The sequence below is a fragment of the Microtus pennsylvanicus genome, chromosome 4, assembly GCF_037038515.1.
Source record: "Microtus pennsylvanicus isolate mMicPen1 chromosome 4, mMicPen1.hap1, whole genome shotgun sequence".
Classification (NCBI taxonomy): domain Eukaryota; kingdom Metazoa; phylum Chordata; class Mammalia; order Rodentia; family Cricetidae; genus Microtus; species Microtus pennsylvanicus.
In genome coordinates, this window is record NC_134582.1 from 95,650,481 (window position 1) to 95,668,271 (window position 17,791).

General features: G+C 44.2%; 1 protein-coding gene across 2 annotated transcripts in view; it reads right to left on the reverse strand.

Annotated features, from left to right (window-relative positions):
• The window catches only part of Cdyl (chromodomain Y like), a 132,716-nt gene that overhangs the window by 74,694 nt on the left and 40,231 nt on the right, over window positions 1–17,791 (reverse strand). The gene's annotated exons all lie outside the window — the stretch shown is intronic.

A 17,791-nucleotide genomic window follows, 5' to 3' on the forward strand; every position in this document is an offset into this window, starting at 1 on the left:
AAGGCTGGCCTCGAATTCCTGTACCTCCTACCTCTCCCTCCCAAGTGCACCACTAGGCCCAGCTCTGTAGGACACTTCGAGAACAGAAAACAAAGAGAAAAACTCCATGGTCCAACAAGAGAGTCTACTGGCATAGAGAAAAGGGACCAGCAAACAGGTGACACTGAGAGAAAGGTCACCCCAGGAGCCACTGCTTAGGAGACTCAGGCAACCTACCCTGTTCTGAAGGCCTTTGGTTTGCAGTAGGAGTTAGACATCACCCAAGGCATTATTCTGGCCCTTCAGGTCCCTTCCATCTTTTCTCCTGAGCACTGAGGGACACCTCACACACATGCCATCCTGTTTACTGCCTTCTCCGCCTGTGTGATGAGCTCACTGTTAGATGCTAAAGTGCTTTACACACCTGTACTGGGACCACAAAGGTGGCGTGTTTGCTGAGCTGGTAAGAGCCCTCTATAATAAGCTCAGAGGGAGTGGCCTATGGAGGTGGTGTTGGAGGAAGTATATCACTGTGAGGGTGGGCTTTGAGGTCTAGTATATGCTCAAGCCACACCTATTGTCTCAGTTCACTTCCTGTTGCCTGTGAATCAAAGATGTAGAATTTTCAACTCCTTCTCCAGCATGTCTGCTTGCATGCCACCATGTCCTGTCATGATGCTGAGGGACTGAACCTCTGAACTGTAATTAGGAAGTTTTCCTTTGTTAAAGTTGCCGTGGCCATGTTGTCTCTTGACCACAACAGAAACCCTAAGACAGGCCCCCTATAGCACTCAAACAATGTCGGGAAAACCTCAGTAGTTTAATTAATATACCAGAAATTAAATCAAGCCTCCTTGACGGCTAGAGGTTGAGCATACAGCTACAGCCAGTTCTCATCTGTCTTTCTTAGCAACAAACAGAAAACAAACCTAAGCACCATGTATGGACATCAAACACGGCATGCCCATGATAAAGGCAAGGTTCAAAACTTGGCTCCTACTTGTACACCAAGAATTACCTGTCCAACTGCAGGTACAGACCCCTAAGTGCTATTAAGTCATTTAATGACACCTTTCACAGAAGAACCAGAGCAGAGCACTCTGCACAGGAAGGCTGGTGCCTGCGGAACCTTTAGGACACGGATGCGTACTTATAGTGGTGCTGGGAACATTTACAATTCAGCTTCTATGTTGAAAGTATGCCCCCTCCTCACTTTCTTCTTTTATAAAGCAAATCCCACAAAGGGCTCATGGCTTAAACAGGTTAAAACTGCTAATACAAACAGGGGTGCTATAGAGGACCAATCAGCACTGAGCTTTCATTCAAAATTCTACGACATATGTGTCAATTCCCATAAGCCACCATTTGACCTAGACAATCATTATGAAATCCTATGGTCACTCTCTGTGGAACGGCTCCTTCCGTGGACAGGCACAGCTGTGGACAGACACAGACAGGTCTAGAACTGCTGCAGCAACTGATGACTAAACTCACATGTGCCTTACACACACACCTTATCAAAGGGCTGCTGGATCTGATGGAGCCTAACCTTAACCCTGATTCTCATTACAGTCTTAGCTGACAGCCACCAGGGAGACCGTATCTCAGCTAATATAACAGCTTGTACACTTCTAAGGCACGTACGTGGTCACGTGTGCTGGCCAACCCAAAGATGGTGTGGGGTGATTTAGGGCCCCTGGCCACATCCCTGGGATAGGCAGAACTAAGCCTCTCATAAACCAATACAGCCAGCTGAAACTTACCTGTGAGGCACAATGCTCCCTGACTTCACAATCAAAGAAATGGGTCATTTCAGTATTTCGTCCACAGTACAGTACACTTCTAAAGGGATAGATGCAGATGCAGGCAGGCAGGCAGACAAACAGACACACACACACACAGAAGGGAGGGGAGGAGGAGAGGGAGTATTATCAGATGACCAAAGATCATGCCACTTGACATACCAAAATGACTCACTAGAGCTTTTGGTATTGGAAGAATTCCAGATTCTAACTCTGACCCGCTGGGAACAAATCCATGACTAAATGTCAATTTTTTTTTGTCAATGTATTTTGTCTCCTATAAAGAGTTAATTGTGATCCCCAAATGCGGGAAACTCGACTGCATAATTTGTGGTAGTGGGGGACTGCGTTCGCGCTCTCCCCTGGTTAAAAAATAAAGAAAAAAAAGAGTTAATTGTGAGAGCTGGCTCTTCAGAAACATGAGCTGAAGAACGTCCTGAAGATGAACTGAGCTTCCTTGTAAGATGTTCACTTGACATTAAACCCTGAACGGAAGCAACAGGCACTGGCCTGCCCAGTACACCCTGATGGCAAGTAATCCGCACCTGTGTAACAGAAAGGCCTGCAGCAAAGCTAGGTCAAGGCCCACATACGCAAGGTACTGTACTCCAAGAGACGTGTGCATATGGAATGTGCACTTCAGCAGGCTCTCCAGGAATGGGAACACTTTTGCCTGGGGAGCCAGACAAGACAATCCCCAGAGATGCTGGAAGCCTGAGTGATGTTAACAGTGGAGAAACAGGAAGAAGAAAGAAAGCACATGAGGGCTTGAGGGACAAGCAGGCTATCCCGGACTGCTGGACAGGTGGGAGGAGAAGCCTGGGGTGGGATTGAAGACAATGTGTCACACAGGGGGCTGGCTCCATCCTGGGCACAGAAGTGGTCTTTGTAAAAAGGAAAAGATTCCTCTGGCTAGAATGCTCCTAGATAGGAGGAGGAGGACAGGAGGCAGAGCCCTTATCTACAAGAGGGGCCAGCAGGTTAGGCAAGGAGGTGGTGCTAGGGTAGGAGGATTTTTGCGCTATCCTTGGTACTACACAAGAGACAGAGGGTGGGGCAGGGAGACAGCTGCTGTGCACTATACTCTGCACCTCAGGAAGCTTGGGAGCTTTTGACTCAAGTACTTCTCAGTCTGAGTCTCTTCCCACCTAACAGCCCGGCCTCTTCCATTTCTCTGAGCTTTCTGCCAGCCTTGTTTTACACTGGAAAACAGAAGTTCCCATTCTCAGTATTAGGGCGAGGATTGTCTAGTTCGTTTTTGTTGCTGAGATCAACACCACAACCAAAAGCAACTTGGGGAAGAAGGGCTTCTCTTGCCGCAGTTTACAGTCCACCCTGAAGCCAGTCGGGATGGGAACTCAAGCAGACTCCATGAAGGACGCTGCTCACCAGCTTGCTCCTTGTGGCTTACTCAGCCTGCTTCTTTACGAAAGCCAGGACCACCTGCCCAGGGCTGCCGCTGCTTACAGGAGGATGGGCTGGGCCCTTACACATTAATTCCCAATCAAGAAAATGCCCCATAGATTTCTCTACCAGCCAGTCCGACAGTGTCATCTCCTCGACTGAAGTCTCCTTGTCCAGAGGACTCTAGCTTGTGTCTAGTTGAAAAAAACCTAACGAGCGTAAGGATCAAATGTGGTCAACATTGTATGTGGACCTTCAGCCTTCACTAAGTAAACGGGTATGGGCATGCCTAGGTGCTCAGGGGTGACCAGGCAGATCCTACCTTCAGCAGCTGCACAGGGAAGCTCCATCACGAATGGCAGGTGGTGTCAGAAGAAAAAGAACCCACAGGAAGGTTCCCACAGCTAAATGCTCAACAACAACAAAGAGCGGGCTCGTACCCATAACAGTGTAAACCCACGGTGCGGCATACGAAGATATTTCAATCCTTATTCGTCAATTAACTTCTCGTGAGCTTTGAAAACTGGTTTAAAGTAGCCCTACACGCTTAGGGAGAACCGCAGAGGACCTCAGTTGTTGAGAGAGCTTCATTACAAAATAATTTTCCTACTAAATACAGAAAGAACAAACACAGAAGACGTCCGCATCCCAACAACCACTGGAGACACACATGCGGGGGGGTGGGGGATTTCTGCCCAGTGCCTAAGAGTTGCTCAAGGGGAACCCAACCCGTCACCACAGACTGCACCTGCCAGCAAAATAATCTGCCTCTGGGTCTGGCAGCAGTGTCACCTCCTGCCGAAAGGTCAACAGAAGTTCTGTCTCATCAAGCCTTGACACTCAACTCCCAATTCTTAGAAATATAAACGTCATAACACTGTTCATCAGGAAACAATCAGATGAGCCCAGGGGATGAGACAGAGACCTAGAAATTGACCTGGCCAGGACAAGAATCAAGGAGAATGAATGAAGCAGCTAGTGCAGAGAAGGAAGCGAGATGCTGCGCTGTGCCCAGCACACTGATAGCACAGCTTGATGGAATCTGATCTCTCAGTGGTCCCCACGCCACAGTTCGCCATTCATCAAGGACTGAAGACACATGCTGGAAACCATGTACATCAATGGCTGGTACAGTCTGAACGCACGCATGGCTGCCATGATTCCAGCTGTCCAGAAGCAGGTCGGTGCAGCGTACCAGCAGGCCTACAGGGAAGGTAGCACTGAGCTCTGTTTCTAGCTCCTCTGCCTGGATGCATTTGTCAGCTCCCCCACGAAAGGGAAAGAGATGGAGGCAGGTTCATTTCCTTTCTGAAAGCACCATTAACTGTAGACAACACCCAGGCTCCACTTCCTGCTCATCTCCAGGGATAGCTAGCCAAACATTCCCTACATGAAGATCTCCACTACGGCAAGGTGTTCACACCTCTGTGAGAACGGCCCTTGATGATCTCTGTCAGGTCTAACACACACCACAGCTTGATTCTCACCATCTTGGTTATCATCCACGTCACAGAGAGAAAACTCAAAGTAACTAGCCTAAGGTTGCAGGATGAGCAAGACAACTCAAATGTGGCTCAGACGTTTTCTAACCAAATGAGTCTCTGGCTTTGAAGCAGCAGCAAGGCCCAAAGGTAAGAACCAGTCCATGTCGCCAAGTAGGTGTGACGTTGCAGGCAGCTGTTACCACAAAACTAAATGGTGAGTCAACTGGTGGACAGGACAAACCGCAGTCTTGATGCTCAATGCTCAGTCATTGCGGTCCCCTGGACACCCACCCTTCCAAATCAGAAGCTTCTTAAAAAAAATGAATTGTTTCCCACTTGTCAGTTAATAACGTAGAGCACACAGCCCAACACTTTGATTCTTTAACATTTTAGAAAACGCTTTATTAATTGTGCGGCGTGGAGATGTGTACACTCTGGCCTGTGAGGGCCAGAGGAAGAGTCTGAGGGGTTGGTTCTCTTCCAACTTTCACACGGGTCCCAGGGACTGAACTCAAGTTTGCAAAGCAAGCACTGGGCCATCTTGACAGCCCTTAGAACTCTTACTCTAAGCACAGAATGATATCTCATCATTCATTCAGCATCGCTGTTAATTTAGCTAAATTCTAGTGTGTGGTTTTTACGACTGTACTCGATGGCTGCACTGGCATATTTCTTCCTGTTTCCTAGTGGACACTAACATTACAGAGTTGATTACACTTGGTGTTCTTAGTGAGCACCACTATAAATGTAAGAGCTATTGTACAATTCTTAGAAGGAAAGGAATGCCACTGCTTTAAATTTAAGATGCTTATGGAATGAAAAAGATTGCTCTTTTAAATAGTTCTGAGAGTAAAGACTGGGAAAACCAGTCTCCTATTAGAAGCTTTAATAAAATATAAACCTTTCCAGCTAACCGCCAAAAGCCACAAAAATCAAACCATTTAATAAAATACATAAAAATGTGAATGATATAAATCACAGCTCCATCAGAGTGAAGACAGAGGCCCCTGTCTATCTAAAACCCCAGAGACTATCATCTCCGTGCTCAATAAATATTTGCTGTTTGTCAAGGAATGAACTGCACACCTGGCCCTTGACTTGGAGCTTCAGCAAATTAACTCAGAGTAAAGATGAGCTATGAGCATTATCTGCATGTCTAACAACCTTTTACCAATGCTCTGCCTCTCACCTACACAGCCCCTTTTTATTTTTACGCATGTATTCACAAGACAATGGCTCCTAATGTTAAATGACTGACCTGAAGTCACTCGGCCAACACACCCAGTGTAGCGGCAGCACGGGGCTTGCTGCATCTATCCCTTGCCTGCATTACTTCGTTTAGACTCTAGTCTTTCAGGGTGTGACAGTTAAGCTTCATGGTCAACTTGACTGGAGACATCTAGGAGTGTGTCTCCAGAGGTTTTTTCTGAGGACAAATGACCCACCCTGAATGTGGCTGGCATCAGGAGTCCAGGGAGAACAGAAAAAGAGAAAGTGAAGGAGAAGCAGCATTTCTCTGTTTCCTGACTGCTGACCTCCTGTAACCAGCCACCCTCATGCTTCTCCGCCATGCCTTCTGCTATACGACTGTGTCCCCTTCAACTTGGTTAGACTCCATCCTCTCAAACTGTCAAGTACTTGCCACAACAAAAAAGTAACTAATGCAGTAGTTTCCAGTCTGGGGGTGGTGGCGCATACCTTTAATCCCAGCACTCGGGAGGCAGAGGCAGAAGCAGGCGGACCTCTATGAGTTCGAGGCCGGCTTGGACTACAGAACAAGCTCCAGGACAGTCAAAGCTACCCAGAGAAACCCTGTTTCAGAAAAAGAGAAACCACCACCACCAACAACAACAAGCCAATAGTTTCCATACATCATGAGGCCCATGATTGCAGGCTCTGCTTTCTTCCCGCCCACTGAACCTGGGCCCAGCGGGTAAGAGAGGCAGAGTGGCAAGACTTACTTAAATTACTTAACCTGGACTGTGGAGAGGAATACTGGCTAAATCAGTTTTACAGTCTGAGCGATTGTTGTTAAAAATAAAAACTGAAAGAACAACAATGTTCTTCAAACAGCAATGCTTAGTCACAAAACCAGCAAAGAAAGACAATTAAGAATGGCTTTTAAATAACAATCCTCAATTAATTCCTTACAAAGCACACAGAACAGAATACTTAAGATGATTAGGAATCATGGAAGAAAGCACACCATATAAACACATTGTTACTATTGACAGTCATGTCTGCAGCTTCCTGCTTATAATTCTTTTAACCTCAAAAGCACTTGTACTTGGCAGGTAGTTGCTGATGTATGCTGCCACAAAGACACACTGTGCCAAATCAGTATTACGTTTTTGTAATTGGCTCTTCACTCCATGCTTTCAACAGGCTTCAACATTATGAAATCCCTGTTCCAAAGAATGGTGCTTCACAATCTTTTTAATGCCATTGTTTTATAATCCTTGCCTTCGAGAGCGTAAGAGGCAAGACAGAGTAAACAAGGGGGTCACTGATGATGCCCCCAGAAGAACAGAATGCTCTGCGACAGGCCACCGTCAAGGCAAACAGGATTACTCCTACATTTGATCAATAATAACAGTTTTAGCGTTGACGAGTGGTACCAGACGCTTTACAGCTCTCTTAAAGTTTGCTCTGTTCCTCAGTGGTGAATGTTTAAGGAAATCGGTCAAGTACTTTCAAATATCCAGGACATACGATGAATGACCTTTAACCCCGACTCTTCACAAGAGCCCAAGGTGGCCACTGCCAAGAGTCTCAGTCGGCCACAGAAAGACCACGGACAGCTAAGTGGAGGTTCCCACATGACTCAGGCAAGCATAGGCAGAATACAGTCGGGTGCTAATAGTCCCTAGATAAAGTCCCTTTCCTGGTCAACCAGGTGGCTTTCACGGCACCAGACACTCAGGGCAGCTGGTCACGATGCAATGTGATTCCTGCCTGTGAAGAACTTCGCTGCTGACACTCCAAATAAACATTGGCTGCTCTCATATGACTGTTGTTTGTGCATTTGACAAAAAAGGGCATTCCCGCTCTGTGAAAAGAGGCACGGCTGACTCGGTACCAGCAGCTATCTTCAAACTGACTTGGTGGGGGGATCAGGAACTCATCACAGCAGAACCCTCCACTCCTGTGAAACTGTTATGTAAAGCAATTTAAAATCAATAAAAACCAGAATTGCTTTACCATATTTTATCAGTTGTTCTTCTGACGAACACTGTCAGATCCTATTAATCAGGCACCGTTGCAGAGTTCAGCATAGGAAACAACAGACACCCCCCACACACTCCCCTCTCTCCCGCCACCACCAAAGACTCACTGCCTCACAGAGACAACCTTAAAAACAATTCCCGACTGTCAAACCATAAGAGCTAGAGGATTGATATGAAGCGCTCTTCCCTCTCTTTAGAGAGCTTTGCTTGTCTTTAAAATATAACTGAACCTCAGTATGTAGAGGACATTTTAGGACACACCCCCTTCCTCCGCCCCACACGAATGCAAACTTGAAATCAAGAGTCTCCACACCGGCTGACTCTGGAGAAAGCGTGTTTCCAAGGCAGACCTAGAGCTGTACGGCGAGCCACACAGACTCGGATGCACCTGGCACAAGTTCCAGCAGGTGAGCAGAGGAGCAACGGAAAGACTGCTGCCCTGAGCTGTAGTCTAATGCTAAGCCCCCATCAACACTCGAAAGTTTCCGGGAGGGTGTAGAGAACACAGATGTGATCTGAGAACGACTCTGCTCGATCTCATGAAGCCCCAAGAGAAACAGAGTCAAAATGGCAAACACCATTCCATAGGAAGGCGCAATGTAACATTTATTAAGCTGAAGTACAGATGTGGTGGGAAAATCTGATAAATCCACTTGATAGCGGGGGGGGGGGGGGCGGCAGCATCTGCATGGAGAACAACACTTGAGAATGGTGGGCAGTCCATAGGAACACTCAACTGTACCCGAGTCTTAGTGGCTGAACCTGCAAGGTGGCACAGACGCAGTGAGAACACACTAATGGGATCTGACTGCTGCAGGAACCAGATTATTCTGCGGACCAAACTGATGCCTGGGAACATACACCTGTTGTCTCATTATCCAAACTGGTTGGTCTTTATATTTTCCACTTTTTAATTACGTGTTATGATTCATTGTTGCATTAAAATAAACTAGCTTGGATTTAGCCCATGCCAGGTTTGTCTTGCTTCTGTCGCAATCTCATCTGTAGCGTGTTTCACACGTGCAGTGAGCAGAGCTTCAACATGCTGCTGCAGTCTACCAGCAATAGCCACCATTTCAGGGCCTTTTCCAGACCCCATGTGCTCGGGCACATGGGACACTCACTTTCCAATACAAAGGAAGCATGTGACAGCAGACTCTTGTTCAGGGACCACAGTCAAAGACTGGACTCTCTTGTTTATGGTCTGTATCCATTCTCTGTTTTGATTGCGTTTCTTCTGTAATGGGCTACTATAGTAGCAATGAACTAAAAAATTAAATACAGGCTTAGTAAAAGAATTACTTTCATTGCTCATGCAAATTAACGATGCCCATGTAATCTGCACATCTGTCCACACGTGCCATGGTAGACCCAAGAGAACCGACTCCAAATTACTATCAACATCCACCACTTAAAAAGAAAGGGAATACTCAAAAATAGTATCAAGTACAGTCAGGAAGTTTACATCTTTACAACCAAAGCATGTTGCTATCTTGTGAAGTCCAACTTTCTATTTACTCCAATGAGTGTTCTAATCAATTGTGTCTGCTTTCTTCAGAAATGGTCTGCTATTAAATGATGGCCCCTGCAGCCAGGGAAGACATGAGTTAGATTGTTGCAGTTTCTTAAGAGAAGCACAACTGCATTGAGTTGAGTTTGTAGGACAAGGGTCAATGACAGTAACCTGTGAGTCAAGTTCATCTTGCCTCCCGCTCTGGCACAGCCCACTGGGTGAGATTGCTTTGTACCAGCTTACAGTGGCTGGAAAAAGACCAAAAACAGAAATTATACCTTGTTATGCATGAAGATGACTTAACAATTCCCAGCTCGATGTCAGTGAAGGAATGTTTAACATTCCTCAGAGCACAGTCACATGCTGACATGCACACTGTCAACAGCTGCCTTTGGACTACCACAGAAGGCCAGGACATGTGACACAGAGCACGACCTATCACTATCCCTTGACAGGAGGTTTGTTGGATCCTGCCCTGCAAGGTATTAAATAGTCAATGTTGCCAGGTAGTGGTGATACAAGCCTTCGCCTTTAATCTCAGCACTCATGGAGGCACAGGTGGCTGATCTCTGTGAGTTTGAGGTCTACAGAGAGTTCCAGAATGGCCAAGGCTACACAGAGAAATCCCATCCTGAAAACCCAAAAAGTTCAATGTTTCAACGTAGAACATTATTGTTTGTTGTGATTTTCACACAAACACAAATTTTCTCATATGCTCGTATGTAGATAGAAAGGTAGATATGAGTGTGTGTGTGTGTGTGTGTGTGTGTGTGTGTGTGCGCGCGCGAGTGAGAATAACAAATTTCTCTAAGATGAGAAAACAGGGTCTTAACGTTATGTAGTCTCTTCATGCTGCAAACCCACGTAGACCGTCAAAAGACCACTGTGAAAAATCAATCCAAGTATAACAAAATGACTTGGACCCTTTCAGATTAGATGTTTAAAACCTGGGCAGTTTTTTTGTTCAAAACACTGGGGATTCCACCAAAATTTTCAACAAAGGTTTTAAAAGGCAACTATTCCTAGAATGCACACATGCATGTATGTGCGCGCATGCACACACACACGCACGCACGCACACTCCATTAATACTAATACATTAATACATTTGCTCTGGCAAATGGACAATTGCCGAAATCAAAGTTTATAAGTAAACGGTAAGATTAAGAGAAAACCAAGCGACAAACTGAAGAAACGCATTTTAAAGCCTGAGAGCCAGCGTGTGCTTTCAAATGGTGCAAGCTGTGGAAAGAACCATCTTTGAGCTCCTATTTTTAATTGGAGAAGGGCTAAATTTTACAGCATCTAAATATAGTTAAACATTCCAAAGGATGAAAGAGGCAATTTATTTGACGTTTTGTCTTACTAAATTATCTGTTGAACAAAGGTGTTCTAAATGGAGGGTTTTTTAAAAAAAAGTTCTTGTGGAAATATTTGTGCTGAAACAGACCATATTACCAATTCAAACAAAAAAACCACTGAAAATATTTTCCCCTTGTTAGAAATTACCATGAACGTACTACCTATCAAGAAAGTATTTTTTCAACAGGAAAGTATGAAGTGTGGATAAGAAACTCAAAATGTCAACAACCTCCCATGTATTTATTGATTGGAAGAACTTTAAAGAAGCATGCAGACAACTAACTTAAGGAGACTTTCAGGCACAAAGCCGCATTCTATAGAGCAACATGGTGTTGGAAGACACACAGGAAAGCAGTGAACGGAGTGAGAACCAGAATCATAGATGTTTACATGGTTATTATACAGTACATTTCCAAATAGACTCAGTTTATGACTAGTAACGTGACAAAAGCAAACAAGACTGGTCAGATGCATTCTGGGAGTCCATGTAACCACCCTTAGTACCCCTGCTCTCAAATGCTTCCATTTAATAAATTAAGCACCCAGTTTCTAGCAGTTTGGCCTATAATTTACCCCACTGTATTATGATACATTTCTCAGTTATTAAATGATTTTTAACTTGCAGTGGGCTTATGGGGATACAGTACTATTGTGAAGGCCAAAAAGAAAGGCACAGGGACACTAAAAGCTGTGCATTTGCCCAAGAGGTTGTACCCTAACAGACAAACCCACTGCAAGCTGTAGCCAACACCTCTAATCTATTCACAGTTAGCTTCCTCTGCTTGAAATGAGGTAAGAACCTGTCCTTGAGCAGAACCGCCCAGGGCAAAGCCTGCTCAGTAAAGCTCTGACCATCTCACTACTGTACTGAATACAGAAGAGTGCACGGTACTGCTCGTTACCCCTATGACCACAGCTTCCTTTCGCTAATGTAGGGCGAGAAGAGAGAAACAACAAAAGTCAATATTCTAAGTATAGTTTATACCAGCAATTCATCATTTCCATACCATCATGAAGCCATGAGTTAGACTATTTGTAGTTTCAACACCCAATGAAGAATGTGTGTTGATTCAAACTGGAAAATTAAAACCAACTCGTAACTAAAGGTTTCTCTCCCACCTGCCAGTTTCTGAATAACCATTCTGAGCTTAATACGAATTACAAACTGTTTGGCCTATTAGCTCAGGCTTATTATTAACTAGCTATTACAACATAAATTAACCCATTTTTATTCATCTCAGGACTAGGGAGGCAGAAGCAGGTAGCTATCATCTAAAGAGTTTGAGGCAAACACAGTCAGCCAAACCCTGAAACAAAAAGAATTCCAATCGCAAAGGAAGTAAAGTTATCACTATTTATTCACACAATGACAAGATCTGATATATACACGATTCTAAATAAGTCACAGGAAAGGAATAATTTAATTCATTAAATTAGGGCTAAAGATTTCAGTGAGGTTATAGGACACACAATTAACACACAAAACTGAGTGTTCCTCTCTAACCTGGTCATGAATACTACTGAAAGTGATATATATGCAAATTTGATGCAATAAGTATTAAAATTGAAACAGTCTTTTTGCATAAATAAAAGTGCCTGTCCTCAAATGCAAATCAATGCCACAATGAGTTACCATTTTACACTGATTAGAAGAACTATAATAATAGTAATAAAAACCCTGAAAATAAGTGTTGATGATTGTTACTACGGCAAATGCAGAATGGTATCCATTAAGTAAACTAGTTAAGTAGTTCTGTGCAAAGTCCTGTCATATGACCCAATAATGACCAATCCATTGAAAGCATATTTGTATGTTAATGGCCACAGTAGTACTGCAATAGACAAAACACAAAAATAACCAACAAGTCCATCAACGTAAATAGATTAAGATGTATGTGTACAATGGAATGTTCAGACATAAGATTCCAATACATACAACATAGATGAACCTTGAAAATATGATAGAGTGAAGAAAGCTGAACAATGAACAAACACCCACATATAATCCCACTGTATCAACCATCCATAAGCAAACTCACATACGCTAGAGATTTGCAGGGATAGGGAAGACGATACTGGGGAAGTATTACTATTACACGGTAGTTTCAGAGCTTCTGTTTGGAATTTTTTAAAGTTTACGAGATTGTGAATTAACACTGTAGTCAATGCCATGGAATTGTAGGGTTAAAAATTTTTTTCTATTATACAAAGTGTACCAACAGATAAAAGTACAACAGATAAAAACCTATGGCTAACATGCCTGATGATCAATCAAGACTCCAAAATTGCTAACTAGCCTGAACACCCAGTGATAGACCAGAAGCCACTCCCCCCGGTGGTGGGAAAACTCTATCACCTCTGCTGACCCTACCATGGATAAAGGATTAAATGACAAGGATGACATAAAGACAAAGTACTCCAGCAAATATGAGCACGAGTGTGTAGTGACAGAATCTAATTTGCCTGGACACTCTTCAGTAACCACTGCCTTCTCCAAAGGTGTTTGTTCAAGGCACCTGCCAAGGAGGGATTCCAGGTGCCTGATGACCCCTTGTAAGCACACGCAGAACTCTGGAGTCTGCAGCTTGCTAACTGTGTGGGGCTCTATCTGTTGGCTGCATCACTAGGAAACATTTTGGTAAATGAGAAGAAATCTTAATAGACGGATTATAATGGCTCATTTTCCACACTGAATGGTAGCAGTTAAGTGACTAGCCCAGAAGTTCTCAACCTGTGGGTCAGGACCCCTTGGGGATGAAGTGACCCTTTCACAGGGGTTAAATATCATATCTTTACATTACGGTTCATTACAGTAGCAAAATTAGCTATGAAAGAAGCAATGAAATAATGTTATTGTCGAGATCACCACAACAAAAGGAACTATACTGAAGGATCAGAGCATTAGGAAAGCTAAGAACCACTGGTCTAGAGGATCAATCTCTCATCACACTGTCCGAGATTAACCCGTGACTCTGGGTGGCAGCTTCTAAGGACTCCTCGAAACCAAAGTGATCTTTATTGAATATTAAATTTCTTGGTAACCAAACTTTAAGAAAAATGGCTGGTTACCTTATGTATTTTGTGGGGTGGGGGCATATGTTCATTAACTAACATAGTTAGCCATCAATCAATAATCACTACTGATATTTCAATGAAATGAGCCTCATCTTTTCAAGTTTTTTATACATCTTTTTCAGTTGAGTGATATTCCATCATTCCACTCTAATTCTAGAGTTAGCTTTTAAAGGGAGAGGTTATAAAAGAAATCAATTTACTTTTTAAGTAAGGAGACAATACAGGTGGTAGTGGGGTTTGAATGAAAATGTCCAGCATAGGCTTTAAAAATCCTTGATCTCCATCCAGTTGGTAGCATTGTTTGGGCAAGAGTGGAAACTTGCTGGAAGAGGTATGTCACCGGGAACAGGCTTTGAGGTGTTGTTATTATTATTGCCATCATCATTATTATTATATACACATAATACACAACTTCCTGATTGTTGTTTCCTGTGTACAGTTGAGGTGTGACCAGCTAGCTTCTTTCCCCCAGGTGCTCTCTGCCATGCCTTGCTTGCCACTGTGCACTTTGTGGTCTCCAACACTCGTGTTAGAATACTCTGTCCCCAGTTGGTGGAACTGCTGGGGAAGGATTAGGAGTTGTGGCCTCACTGAAGAAGGTGTGTCACTGGGGACGAACTTTGCACACCATTCCCAGTGTGCTCTTGACTTCCTGCTTGTAGGTGTCAGCTCTCTGCTGTTTCTGTCACTGCGCCAGCATGGACTCTAATACTCTAAAACCATAAGCCCAATCACATGCTTTCTTTTATAAACTGCCTCAGTCATGGTGCTTTATTGCAGCAACAGAACAGTAACTAATACAGATTCTCCATCTGGAACCATAAGCCAAAATAAACTTCCGTCGTAAATTGCTTTAGGTCACAGTATTTCATCACAGCAACAGAAAAGTAACGAATACAGGTGGTAAACAAGATGCTGCAGCAACTGAAATCTGGGTTTTGACTCAATCAAAACTAAGTCAAACCCTAGTATGACTATGATTATGCAATGGACAATGTAAATTCACTTTAATCACAAAGGAATATGTGTTAAACTTTCTAAGACCACATGGAAAGATAGAGCACTCTAAAGAATTCCCACCTGGTACCGGTAATTACCACCCTTTGGTTTCCATTCCATGTCTCTGACCTGTTGCTTGGACCATGAAGTTTGATAGCCATTAAAGTGAAGTGGTGAGGTGAGATCAGAGTCCACCTTAGATCATTAAGATAATAGAATGTAGTGCAAAACTAAGAGATCCAAAAAACTGTCCCCACATTAACATCCAATACTTGGTCTATGCCAAGAATAGTGTAAGATTTACGTGAGCTCTGACTCTGCATTTCATTCTGGTCATGAGGAGAGCCTTGGGTTTGTCACAGATTCCAGAAGCCTTCTTATAACAGCGTTGAGTCCATTGTGGGCGCGCCACTGGATCTCACTGCCCACGGTGTGTATAGGGTTGAAGGACCGTTTCTACCCACACAAGCAGGATACCTGAGACATCTGTGCACATCCTTTTCAATCACTTCCCAATGCACTCACCCAACGCACTGCCCCGTCTCCTTTCACACAGCTCCATAAAGTGTCCGTGTCATGTCTGTTATGTTTCTACTTAGAAACCTAACTTCTATTGGTTTAAAATAGACAGGGACCCATTTTCCCTCAGAAAAGTGGCTGGTGTTGCATTCTGTTAAAAATCAGTATTAATAATAATAACAAATTCTTAGTGTAAGCACTCCTTGTGATGCTTACTTCCAACTGGACTCTAGTTGACAGCTATGAGCCACTTGCATGATGTTCTGGCTTCCCTGAGCACAGGACTGCCAGTCAGACAGCATCTTCTATTTTGACTATCCCAAAGACACCTTGGGGAAACTGCAAGGCAAATGCATCCACTTTCTCTAATTCCTTAAGGTGCAGCTCCAGCCACAACTGTTTCCAACAGTTTGTACCAGCCTTTATGCTCTGACCCTTCGACTATTTCCACCTAAGTCGGAGGGGGGGCATTCTCCTGCTGGCAGACTGCTGTGACTGGTGCAAAAAGGACAATGACGTGACTGGTGTAAAAGCAAGCATTCATTTACATGAGGGGTTCATGAGGGGTTTCCTGCAACTGGTGCGAGCGTGTCTTCTCTGGCTCTGCAAGCAGGCTGCTCTCACCATGAAGTAGCTGGAGGGGAGACACCCTCCTGTGCTTTTGCTGTTTCAACATCAGGACTAATATAAAGGATTCTCTCCAATGGCCTCTTATTCTAACGAAGCAGCTGAGCAGAGCTGAGTAACAGCCAGCTATTGAAAGTTGAACAAGACAGAGCTGGGGACAGTGGTGTTCCCAAGAATGAGTTAGGAGTCCTGCCAGCAGCTTTGATGGGCGGCAGATGCGGAGCTATGGAAACCCTGCAGCCTTGACAGTGGTAAGAGGTGGAACTGCTCCGACAGACCGTGGTGACAGCAGGGGCAATGAGGACAGTGGTAGAGAGGACCTTAAGGGCTGATATTTAAATCTGTACCACTAGAGGGTGCCACCTGCCGCTCCTGCCTGCCTGCTGTCAAAAGTTCAGGCATACAAAGCTGCTGAAGACAGCACTGAAGATTCTACTTGACCGCCCACAACTTCAATCTGGGCAGAGAGAAGAACAGAACGCTCCCAGTGTGGTGAGTATGGGGTTACTTTATTTACTGAACTGGGATCCTGAAGAACTGGGCGATGCACCAACAATAGAATCCTGCCACCAGGAGAACTCATGGCACACCCTGGTTTAGTTGGTCACTAATACCTAAGCCTGATGAACAGCACCAAAGTGCGGAAGTTAAAACCAAACAAGACACCCACTTTTGGTGAAACTTTACTTTTATATAGTAGGCTTTATTTTGAACATCTTTTGTTTGGCCCCACAAGAATATCTAGGGTATACAGGTATATTCAGTAAGCACTTTCAAGTCGCAGAAGCGCACTCAGAGCCCTGAAACAGAGAACCGCTACAAAGATATGATACAGCCGCCGAGACCACAAACCTCTATCTGCCTACTGGAGCTCTTAATGTTTGCTCTCTCAGGAAGATCCAGATCTGTCCACGGTTAGCTGCAGTTCAAGATCATCTGTTGATCTGTGTGGCCTAAGGACTGTAGGCAGCCCAGAAAGGAGAGGTGTGGGATCAGCCTATGACCTACATCACCATTCTAGGATGACATAATATACGTACTCACACACTGACTTTGGAGCTGAGGAGAAAGAAAATGCCAAGTCACAGGCAGGAAACTGAGAACAATGCTGTGATCCATGGCCCAACAGATGCTACCAAAGAACAGTCACTACCACCTCACTCTACCTGGATTAGGGGGAAAAAACATTACCAAGATCCCACTTCTTAAGCATTAGCTCCTTGACAAGCTCACAGGAATGACACCGGGTGTATCTGCCAGAACAATCCCCAGTCCTAGATTTGCCTAAGGGAATCACTGCAGTGAAGTCCCTCCCACAATCTGACTCTAGAGAGAGGTAAGTGCGACAGTAAACCCTACTCAACTTCAGCTTCTAGGAGGTGTAGGTCAGTGAGTTACAAAGTCTTTCCAGGCCGGAGAAACGGCTCAGTGGTGAAAGCACTTGGTGTTCTGGCAGATGACTGGGATTTGGTTCCTAGTACCCACACTGTTAGTCACAAACATTTGTAACTATAGTTCCAGTGGATCCAACAGCCTTTTCTGCCTGACCTTCAAGGGTACCAGGTACACATCCACACATACAGGCAAAACACACACACACACACACACACACACACACACACACACACACAGACTTTTTTTTAAAAAAAATCAACTAAATATATAGAGTTGTTTATAAAATGTTCCATAAAAGCCATTCCAATATTTTTCGGGAACATTTTTTTCTCTATAGTCTGTGAGAATGTAGAAGTTAAAAATAACTGGAATGTACAGTTTTATTTGAAACACAAAATATGTCAA